This window comes from Ischnura elegans, chromosome 8, assembly GCF_921293095.1.
Source record: "Ischnura elegans chromosome 8, ioIscEleg1.1, whole genome shotgun sequence".
Classification (NCBI taxonomy): Eukaryota; Metazoa; Arthropoda; class Insecta; order Odonata; family Coenagrionidae; genus Ischnura; species Ischnura elegans.
In genome coordinates, this window is record NC_060253.1 from 84,819,751 (window position 1) to 84,831,770 (window position 12,020).

At 42.4% G+C, this 12,020-nt stretch overlaps 1 protein-coding gene across 1 annotated transcript in view; it reads right to left on the minus strand.

The window, feature by feature from the left end:
* The window catches only part of LOC124164103, a 408,402-nt gene that overhangs the window by 219,758 nt on the left and 176,624 nt on the right, over nt 1-12,020 (minus strand). The window lies entirely within an intron of this gene.

Below are 12,020 nucleotides of genomic sequence, written 5' to 3' on the forward strand. Positions count from 1 at the left end.
TCATCCCCACGGAATTTATGTGAACGGTTGGTGACCGCCAGGAGTACACGCATATAAACCCCCGGTATCCCCCTGAAATCCCCCCTAACTGTAAAATGTGCCATTATGTCTCCTATTTGGTAACTTCTCGCAAACAATATGCCGCACTACCCGTACCCTATGAGATTTAGATACGGAATATTTGATGAGGGCGGGCCACCGTAAACCATACGGGAAAATATACCAGGAAACCTCCGAAGGAAAAATCCGAAAACCGGAAGTTTCCGCCACGTGTCGTGGCTAGGACGACAAAATGGCCGAAATCGCGCCTTTTCCGGGGACGGTCTTTCGGTTTTTATTTTACTTCGCGTGAACGGTGTGTGCCACGTGGATAGTTTATGTACGTTTTGAAAGCTGATGAATGTAGTCACGTAAATATGTAATGGTCTTAGATAATTTTAAAATAAATTGCTGCACAAATGGCGTCCGAAAATGTTTTTTTCGAAACAAATTTCATAACTCCCTCTCCCCTCGTCGTAATGGCAGTTGTAGGATACTGAAAATGATTATTATATATGCTTATAACATCGTCTACGATATCTAGGTAACAATTTTCTTTCGTCGTCCATGGTTTTCCAGAAAAAAATAAAAACGTTCCCAAAATCACCGAAAATTACGATTTTCAAAAGATTGACACAAGATTTCTTCAATGTTTTCCCGACCGATGTCTTTTAAACTCCACAATTACATACATCTGAGCATATGGTTTCCGAAAATGTAAGAATTTAATAACTGTTGCAGTCGATATAACTGCGACAAAATAAAAATGGCGGACACTACTAATTTTTTCCGGGGAGAAGTTTACTTTTTATTGTACTTCTATCGAAATATGGATGTAATAGGGGCAACTTCTCTTAGGCATGTGACCATATGATAAGGTCATCCTTAAACCCCCCGAAACCCCCTAATAATTAAAATTTGTATATAAGTAGCCTTTTCGGGTACTTTTCGTCACAATTCCGCCGCTTTTCCAAGCCTTTCCACTCATCGCTACGGAATTGATGTGAACGATTGATGACCCCTGGATTTAGAAACCTATAAACCCCCGGTAAGCCCATATACACCCCCCATAAAAAAAATTTCTCGTATAAAAAACTTTTTGGGTACTTTCCGTGACTATTCCACCGCTGGTTCTTACCCAAACGACTCATCCCTACGGAATTTATGGAATCGGATGGTGACCGCCAGGGGTACACACATATAAACCCCCGGTTACCCCCCTGAAATCCTCCCAAATGTAAAATGTGTTCCGCCACGTGTCGTCGCTAGGATGACAAAATGGCCGAAATCGCGCTTTTTCCGGGGACCGTCTTTCGGTTTTTATTTTACTGCGCGCGAACCGTGCGTGCCATACGGATATTTAATGCATTTTTTGAAAGCTGATAAATGTGGGCACGTAATTAAGTAAATTTATTAGTTTCCATTTGAGAAAAATGCAGCCAAAATGGCGTGAAAACTGATTTTTCGAAAAAAACTTTCATACCTTCCCCTCCCCTCGACTTAATTTTAGGTGTTGGATAACGAAAATGATTATTATATATGCTCATAACATCGACTACGAAATGTAGGTAACAATTTTCTTTCGTCGTCCTTGGTTACTCAGAAAAAAATTAAAGTATTCCGAAAATCACCGAAAATTACGATTTCCATAATATTAAAACAAGGTTTTATCAATTTTAACCTGACCAATTTCTTTTAAACTTTGTAGTTACATACACTTCTTTATTGTCTTTCAGAAAACATGAACGTTCAATAAATGATTCAATGGATTTAACCGCGAATAAATAAAAATGGCGGGCACTACTCACTTTTTTCGGACTGGTTTGCTTTTTATTGTATTACTCTCGAAATATGGATGTCATAGGGCACACTTCTGTTAGATATGACAGTAAAATGAATGTGACCATATAGTATTGTCATCTTCAAACCCCCCGAAACCCCCTAAAAAATTAAAATTTGCACATAAATACCCTTTTCGGGTACTTTACGTCACAATTCCGCCGCTTTCCCAAGTTATCCCACTCATCGCTACGGAATTAATGTGGACGATTGATGACCCCTGGCAGTACAAACCTATAAACCCCCGGTAAACCCACATAGACCCCCCAAAAAATAAAAAAAATCATATAAGTCTACTTTTTGGGTACTTTTCGTGACTATTCCACCGCCCCCAACGACTCATCCCCACGGAATTTATGTGAATGGATGGTGACCGCCAGGAGTACACACATTTAAACCTTGGTATCCCCCTGAAATCCCCCCAAATGTAAAATGTGTCATTTAGTCTCCTATTTGGGAACTTCTCGCAAACATTACGCAGCACTACCCGTCCCCTCTGAGCTCTAGATTCGGATTATTTGGTGAGGGCAAGCCACCGTAAACCATACAGGAAAAAATACCAGAAAACCCCCGATCACCTCCTGGAACATCGCCGAAAAAAAATAAAAAAATTTAAAGTCGCCTTTCCGAATAGTTTTCGTCACAATTTAACCGGTGCCCCTACCACTTATTAAAACCCCCGATAACCCCGTGAAATCTCCCAAAAAATCTGTAATAAATCGCCTCTCCAGGTAAAAGAATCGTCAGACCACTGTTCCGGACCCCTAGGACTTATCGGCACGGAATTTATGAGAACGATTTGTGACCACTGCTTAAAACAAGTATAAAACTCCCGGTATTCCGTTGGAACCCCCAGCAAAAAATGAAAAACTTGCCATTAAGTCTTCTTTTATGGGTACTTGTCGCCACTATTACTCCGCATTGCACTACCCTTTACAATCATCGCTACGTGATCACTGTGGACGATTAGTGACCGCATGCATAACACATTAAAACCCCCGAATCCCCCTAGGCACCCCTCTCGGTGGAGAAGAGCATTAATGAGGACTAAGCGGAGCAGCCGCGGGGGGCTCCTCAACCCCAAGGCGGCGAAGCCGCCCCACAACGAGGAACGGCAAAGCAGTTCCGAGGAGTAACTGGCGTAGGCTAGGAGGAGCTTCAGCAACCCTCGGGCGGCGAAGCCGCCCCGATGTTCAAGCGTCGCAGCCGCTGTAGACTCCCTCCATCTCAACTCACACTAAACCCTGGGCGGCGAAGCCGCCTTTCAGGGAGGAACGGCGAAGCCGTTTCTAAGAATAAGTGGGGCGCCTCCCTTCCCCTGGCCGGCGAAGCCGGCCCCTAGCTGAGGTGCGATTATTCGAACTTTAAAAGTCTTCGAGCGACCACAAATGTAGACGGCGAAGCCGGAACCGGGGTTTTTAAGGGGCGGAGCCCCTTAACGAGCGCGCGGAGCGTGCGAGTCTATATTATATACAACCCGATGTGTGACAGATAGCTCACTGACTGATTCACGTATACAAATTCCCGACCACTTCCGGACGTGCTGGGAAGACGAAATTTTTACGGGTCGTGGAGAAAAAATATTCATCGGGGGGAAAAGTCCGAAAACTCGAAAAAGTCGATCGGTTTTCGAGATATATCGATCCGAATTAACATTGGAGCCTTATGGGACTAAAACTTTTTCCATTTTTCGCCTACTTGCAAACGTAACGGGAACGTGAAATTTCACTGACGGAAACTAGATTTTTTGGCCGATTTTTTGATGCGAAACATTTTCCCATATTTTGATTGAAAGTATTTTTTATAATTTTTTTAAATTTCCAATGCTTTTCTTATGGGCCTATCTTTGGATTTTTTTAAAACCAACTTATAATCGTTGTAGGAATAAGTCCCTAACGTATGAGACACTAGATTTTTTGGTTGATTTTTTGGTGTGGTCGCCTTTGCAATTTTTTGTTTAAAAGTATTTTTTTTAACAATTTAAAATTTCCAATGCTTTTCTTATGGGCCGAATTTCGGAATTTTTTTCACCAATTTGCAATAATCGTAGGACAAATTCACTTAAATGCAAGATACTAGATTTTTTATTCAATTTTTCGGCTATCTTCATGTATCCTTAAGACGAACGAATTTCGAGTTATTAACGATTATGAATTTACATTGAAATTGCGACTCCTACAACGTTTGGTAACTTACAATACATCCGCCGTGAAGTTTGCATTCCCTCAACACACGATTTTAAATTTTTCGGAATTTTTTTCTGCCACTTCCCGACGACATACGGCCACGAAATTAACGTGAGTGACGTCTTTTTGTTGCCCCTACGTGCCGCTACCCGGAGAACGCAGAATACTTAATTTAAACGGATGACACCGTCGAAAAAGCATGCTTACACTACAGCTACAGAGCCGAAATTTTTATCCAAGGTAAACGACGCCGCGTTATACAGAACAAGCACTTTAGGTCCCCCGAAAACCCCCTGTGAACCCCCCAAAAAAATAACAATTACCTAATAAGTCGTATATTTCGTGTACCATTCATCCCAGGTGTATCGTTTTTATTGATTCCGAATGGGAATTGTATCGGCTATATTTACGCGTCATGTTCAATTATCCTGCCCCAATTACTCACCCGCAATAAAACTTCAAATTTTTAAATGTACATTTCTTAACAAAATAGTAGAGTAATAAAAGGGGCTCATGGACATGGACACCTAAAGGCGAATTTTTTAAAACACTTCCTCATAAGGTACGGCTACGAAATTCACAGGAGTTATGCCTTATTAAAGCGCCTATGCACCGCTATGTGGAGAACACAGAATTGGAAATCTAAATATTAATAATACGGGAAAATTCATTGTTTCCCTACAGCTAGATCGCTGGAATTTTTATTATAGGTAGACAAAGACCTTTCATGCAAGAAAACCCCACTAAATTTTACGTGGCTTCCTTAAAGACCAGGGAAAAAATTATTTTTTTTCTGTAAATAGCATGTTCTTTGGTGTTTTAGCATATTTTAGCAGTAATTCCCTTCTCCTATGACTCATCGCTAAGTAATTTCTTAGGATGATTGTGACCGTAGTCAGTACACTCACAAAAAAAACCCTGGAAACTCCCAGGACCGCCTTAAAAACATCGTTATAAATTAAAAACATGCCACAATCACGGCTAGCATGCGTCTACATCCTCCAATTTTATCCCCCGGCAGCCTTCGTAAACGATAGGGGATAGCCGGTAGTTCTCACTGCTTGGTAAGGAGTGAAAACCCGGGCCGCGAAGCTCCCCCAGCTCCAGGAACGTCGGACGCACTCCGAGGAGTCAGAGGCGAGGAAAAACTCCGAAAACCCTCGGGCAGCGAATCCGCCCCGACACGCGGAGCACCCGAACGTGTGTCTTACGAGGGGGGAGGGCGACGATACCCCCTGGGCGGCGAAGCCGCCCACGGGCGAGGAACGGCAAAGCCGTTCCGAGGAGTCGATGGCCCGGGGGTACCCAGGTAAACCTTGGGCGGCGAAGCCGACCACGGGCGAGGAACGGCTAAGCCGTTCCGAGAAGTCGACGGCGCGGGGGGACCCAGGTAAACCTTGGGCGGCGAAGCCGCCCCATCACGACGAAGGGCGATGCCGTTCCCAGGAGCCGACGCCTCGGGGGGACTCGGGTAACACTTGTGCGGCGAAGCCGTTCCCAGGAACTAGCGGGTCTCCGTCACAGGGCTACCTCGATATCTGGGCGGCGAAGCCGACCCCTGACGAGGAACGGCGAGGCCGTTCCGAGACGTCGGGGGTGGGACGGCGAAGCCGGCCGGCGGGGGCAGCAGGGGAAGCCGGATTCGGGTCGCCAATAACCCTCGGGCGGCGAAGCCGCCCACAGGCGAGGAACGGCGAAGCCGTTCCGAGGAGGCGACGGCTCGGGGGGACACAGGTAAACCTTGGGCGGCGAAGCCGACCACGGGCGAGGAACGGCGAAGCCGTTCCGAGAAGTCGATGGCTCGGGGGGACCCAGGAAAACCTTGGGCGGCGAAGCCGCCCCATCACGAGGAAGAGCGATGCCGTTACCAGGAGTCGAGCCTCAGGGGGACTCCGGTAACCCTTGGGCGGCGAAGCCGCCCTCCCAAAATGACCGGCGAAGCCGTTCCGAGGTACAAGAGGGTCTCCGTCACAGGGCTACCTCGATATCTGGGCGGCGAAGCCGACCCCGGACGAGGAACGGCGAAGCCGTTCCGAGACGCCGCGGGTGAGACGGCGAAGCCGTCCGGTGGAGGCGACGGCTCGGGGGGCCACAGGTAAACCTTGGGCGGCGAAGCCGACCACGGGCGAGAAACGGCGAAGCCGTTCCGAGAAGTCGATGGATCGGGGGGACATAGGAAAACCTTGGGCGGCGAAGCCGCCCCATCACGAGGAAGGGCGATGCCGTTACCAGGAGTCGACGCCTCAGGGGGACTCGGGTAACCCATGTGAGGCGAAGCCGCCCTCCCACGATGAACGGCGAAGCCGTTCCGAGGAACAAGCGGAACTCCGTCACAGGGCTACCTCGATACCTGGGCGGCGAAGCCGACCCCTGACGAGGAACGGCGAAGCCGTTCCGAGACGCCGTGGGTGGGACGGCGAAGCCGTCCGGTGGGGGCAGCCGGCGAAGCCGGATGCAGGGGGGTTTTAGGGGGCGTAGCCCCCTAACGAGCGCGCGCAGCGCGGCGAGTCCCTTATATATACAGCCGGATGTGTGACATACTCACTCACTCATGGATACAAATTCACAGCCAAAACTGTGATAGATGTGGACATTTGACTTATTGGACGTAAAAGTAAAAAAAAATTCATCGGGAGGAAAAATCTGAAAACTCGAAAAAGTCGATTAGTTTTCGAGATATATCGACTTGAATTAACATGGGAGCCTTATGGGACTAAAACTTTTTTGTTTTTATTTCGTATTTTGAAACGTGGTAGGAACATGATATTCAATGGACATAAACTAGATTTTTTGATTGATTTTTTGATATGGTTTTTATTACGGTGTGTTTATATTTACTATTTTTTATCATTTTTTTAAAAATTTCCAATGCTTTTCTTACGGGACTAACTTTGGAATTTTTTTTGACCAACTTGCAATAATCGTAGGACAAATTCCTTGAAACGCAAGATACTAGATTTTTTGCTTGATTTTTTGGCTATCTTAGAATATTCACAAGTCGAAAGAATTCCGAGGAATAAACGATTTTCGATTTTCCATTGTCGAGGAGACAAATATTAGATTTCGGATTTCGGCTTTGAGACTTCGGCATATGAAAATTTGGAATCTCCGTGAAAACCCTTAGAGGGTACTCCGTACCCTCACGTCCTACCCTGTTTTTCCGATAACCCTCTTGGTTAATTCATAATAAAATTCCGAAAAATATCCTGCACGTGAGAAAATCATTGTCGCCATTATTTTGTGAAGCACACGATCTTGAATAACTTGGCAACCGTTCAAGTTAGAGGAATGAAATTTTCAGGGTAATACTATTATCAAAAAAGACAACTTTTGAAATGATAACCATTCCACTCGATCGATTCATGTGAGAGTTATATCGATACCAATCTCCTTGGATACGCTTTATTCGCTAATAACTTTCTCGTTATTCAAAGTATGAATACGAAATTCAAATGTAATACTAAAGTTGACGTGTTTAATCTGGCAAAAGTTAAATCAAGCGGATCGAATAATTAGAAGCGAAGTTATAATCGATCCAATGGTGCATTCGATATATGTCTTTTTCAGACTTGTTTACATAGTTACGGGGATAAAATTTTTAATTATTTGCTTACACAGCAACGTACTATACGTACATGTAAAATATTTTGTTGAGTAATGATTCCTTTGGAAGATATATCGAAATGAAATAATTTCGATAAGTCTAATTTTCTCCTTTGTTATTGACCGTAGATGTCCGAAATTTTTAGGATAGTACGTGATTGGTGATATAAGATTTCTGTTATATTTTGGTCTCCATGGCAACCATAGTTTCAACTTTATTCCGAAATATATCTTCAATGTAAAGTAAATGGGAATATATCTAAATCGTTTTATACAAGTTTCCTCACAAGCACACGATCTTGAATAACTTGGCAACCGTTCAAGTTAGATGAATGAAATTTTCAGGGTAATACTATAATCAAAAAGGACAACTTTTGCAATGATAACCAATTCTCTCGATAGATTAATGTGTGAGTTATAGCGATACCAATCTCCTTGGATACGCTTTCTTCGCTAATATCTATTTTGTTTTTCAAGATATGAAATCGTTATTCAAATGCAATACCAAAGTTGACGTGCTCAATCTGGCAAAAGTTAAATCAGGCGAATCGAATAATTAGAAGCGAATATATAATCGATCCAAGGGTGCATTCGATCCATGTCTTTTTCAGACTTGTTTACATAGTTACGGGGATAAAATTTTTAATCATTTGCTTAGACAGCAACGTACTATACGTACATGTAACATATTTTGATGAGTAATGATTCATAATGAAGATATATCGAAATGAAATAATATCGATATGCCTCATTTTCTCCTTTGTTATTGAATGTAGATGTCTGAAATTTTTAGGATAGTACGTGATTGGTGATATAAGATTTCTTTTATCTTTTCGTTTCCGTGGAAAACCATAGTTTTAACTTTATGGCGAAATATATTTTCAATGTTAAGTAAATGGGGATATATCGATATCGTTTTATACAAGTTTCCTCTTTTGCGAGATTAATAAAAATATAAGGACATGATCCTTACCATAGAGGTCACATTTAGCAATGATGAACATCCCGCTCTACCCGTTTTCCAACAAGAAAAATCGAATCTAAAATGCTGGAATTCGATTTGTCGCTTACATATTTTTTTATTTAATTATGAAAGGGACTTAACTCTTACCGGTAGATAAAGAAAGGTACAAAACAAGATAAAAGTTTCAATAAACTAATGCAGTCGTTATAGTTGACGTTGTGTTCGATAAAATTGTGTACTGTAGAGATTCCTTTTGCAGACCTTTTACTATAGTTGCTGGGATAAGACTTTTAACGGTATGCTAGAAGGTAACTTACGATTCATACATATAAAATATTTCGCAGAAGTACATCCCCTTTTCAAGATATGTCGATATGAAATTATATCGATAAGTGTCATTTTCTCCTAGCATATTAACCGTACCTACCCCATATTTTCGTCTTTTAGTACGGTATTTATATTAAGGCCATCTTCAGCCAAGAGAAACAAAACTGGATGGTTTACTCACGCGATAAAAGATGTCACGTAAAATTATTTCGTTGTAAAAAACACGGTTTTCCCATATTTAAGCCACGAACAGAGATACTTTGGTCTTATTTATTGTCATTGCGATTGCCAATCTAATTAGAAATTGAACCCGTATGTATTCATTTGGCACATCTGTCGGAATAATAGGGATTCGTGGCAGTAATACATCTCCTTGGAACATGCTATTTATATCTTACCAGGGGAATACACGACCTTCGCATCGCCGATCGAGCTCAAATTTTGCGATTCGGTAGTTTATGGGTACAAATGTAAAATGCCGAAGCGAGACGACGCACTTCTCGTAAAATTCCGAGAAAAAAGCAATTAAAAATCGTAAAAAATGAAGGTACGATATATAAACTGTTTTGAACACCTACGTTAAACAATTGGGCGGCAGCCCAGTGGATACGGTGTCCGACTGTGGAGATGAAGGTACCGAGATCGTTGCTCGCTCAGGGAGCTTTTTTTGTGTTAATTTTTAAGAATTTTATTGTTTACATTTTTAAAGTTCGTTTTCTTATCTTCGTTACTACTATGGAATATATTTTTAAAAGAGTTTTTTTAAATATTTAAATCAGGAATGGATCAGCTTGGGATTAGGAACTGAGGATGAAGGGTGGATAGAAACCCGGCGTCGGCATTAGCCTGCTCTTAACGAAAGGCGCCAAGGGGACCATGGCTTAACGTCCCATCCGACGAACGGTGTACTGCACAACTAGTGTAATCCACATTACACGCAGGGATTGAATTTAGGAATGCCCCTTAATTCTTTACCGAGATTTGGATGTGGAAGGCCAGTACACTGCCTCACCACTCCAGTTAATCCTTTATTTGCAATTTTCAGGATGGAACTCATCATAAAGACATGCAAAGCAGAGTGATTTGCGGCACCACGAACAAGCAGAAAAGGCGTTTTTTCCACAACTGCAACGACTGTCCATAATTTTTGAAGGAAAACACGCGTCATTTACATTTACGAAAAATTGTCTCGTGCCAGCGAGCTGCGAAGCAAACCATGCATATTTTAACATGTTTTGGAAAATCGGAGCACTTAATTGGTTATGAATTAACGCATGTATTTTTATTGCGTCTCCTCTTGACGCAATATCCCGATTTTCCTCCAATAGAACCGAGGAATTCTGTAAATGTTTTATAAATATTTTCACCTGCCTGAAAAAATACACGTCGTCAGTTTTCCCGATTTTGAGCACGTTACAAACACATTTTTAAATCTTTCGGTCAAATGATCGACATTTCTTTTCACTATTGGTCCAAATTTTCCGTCAGGTTCTTGAAGGCACAAAAACACCTTGGGTAATAGCTTTCCTGACAGAGTCATGCCATACTGGGCTGTGTACGAGTGAGTTAACTTATTCAAGCTTTTTTTCTTCACCAGAACCGTTTTAACTCCCTTCAGGTCGAGAGACCTATCAAATGAAGACTGATACGGGCAGCCCGTTTGGTCAGTATTAATAACCAGGTCAGCATCGAAACGGGGGATTAGGGATCTTATCTGCGTCCTGAACGTCTCTGCACTTTGCAGAGTTTCCTCAAGTGTTGTTACGGTCATAAATACACATACACCCCTTTGCGCTCATGCCCATCGGCCGCGAAAAAGGGAACAAATTTGCAACACTTTCCCCAAATATTCAATTATTCTATTAAAGGTTAATCAAGTACCCACATAACATTGTATGTTTCCGGGAAAATTATTGAACATGCATGGTTTGCTTCGCAGCTCGCTGGCACGAGACAATTTTTCGTAAATGTAAATGACGCGTGTTTTCCTTCAAAAATTATGGACAGTCGTTGCAGTTGTGGAAAAAACGCCTTTTCTGCTTGTTCGTGGTGCCGCAAATCACTCTGCTTTGCATGTTTTTATGATGAGTTCCATCCTGAAAATTGCAAATAAAGGATTAACTGGAGTGGTGAGGCAGTGTACTGGCCTTCCACATCCAAATCTCGGTAAAGAATTAAGGGGCATTCCTAAATTCAATCCCTGCGTGTAATGTGGATTACACTAGTTGTGCAGTACACCGTCCGTCGGATGGGACGTTAAGCCATGGTCCCCTTGGCGCCTTTCGTTAAGAGCAGGCTAATGCCGACGCCGGGTTTCTATCCACCCTTCATCCTCAGTTCCTAATCCCAAGCTGATCCATTCCTGATTTAAATATTTAAAAAAACTCTTTTAAAAATATATTCCATAGTAGTAACGAAGATAAGAAAACGAACTTTAAAAATGTAAACAATAAAATTCTTAAAAATTAACACAAAAAAAGCTCCCTGAGCGAGCATCGATCTCGGTACCTTCACCTCCACAGTCGGACACCGTATCCACTGGGCTGCCGCCCAATTGTTTAACGTAGGTGTTCAAAACAGTTTATATATCGTACCTTCATTTTTTACGATTTTTAATTGCTTTTTTCTCGGAATTTTACGAGAAGTGCGTCGTCTCGCTTCGGCATTTTACATTTGTACCCATAAACTACCGAATCGCAAAATTTGAGCTCGATCGGCGATGCGAAGGTCGTGTATTCCCCTTGTTAGTGTGATGGGAAAATATTTCAAACGGCATAAACAATATTGACGGTCGTCAAGGGAAAGGTAAGCGAAACACGCCAAACTTGAACCTTTTTTTGATGTTTATTTTTAAATTCAGTGTAAATCAGGTATAAAACGAAATGGATCTGCAGCATTAGGAAGGTGCAATTCTTTTCCTTTCGAATGATATGTGGCTTAACTTAATGTGACCATTTCCACTAATTTTAATGTGCAAATACAAATACGTCTGCAGGCATTAAAAATTTGATTTACATGTATTTCTTATGGAAATGACTCATGGCACATTCCAGGGACTCATG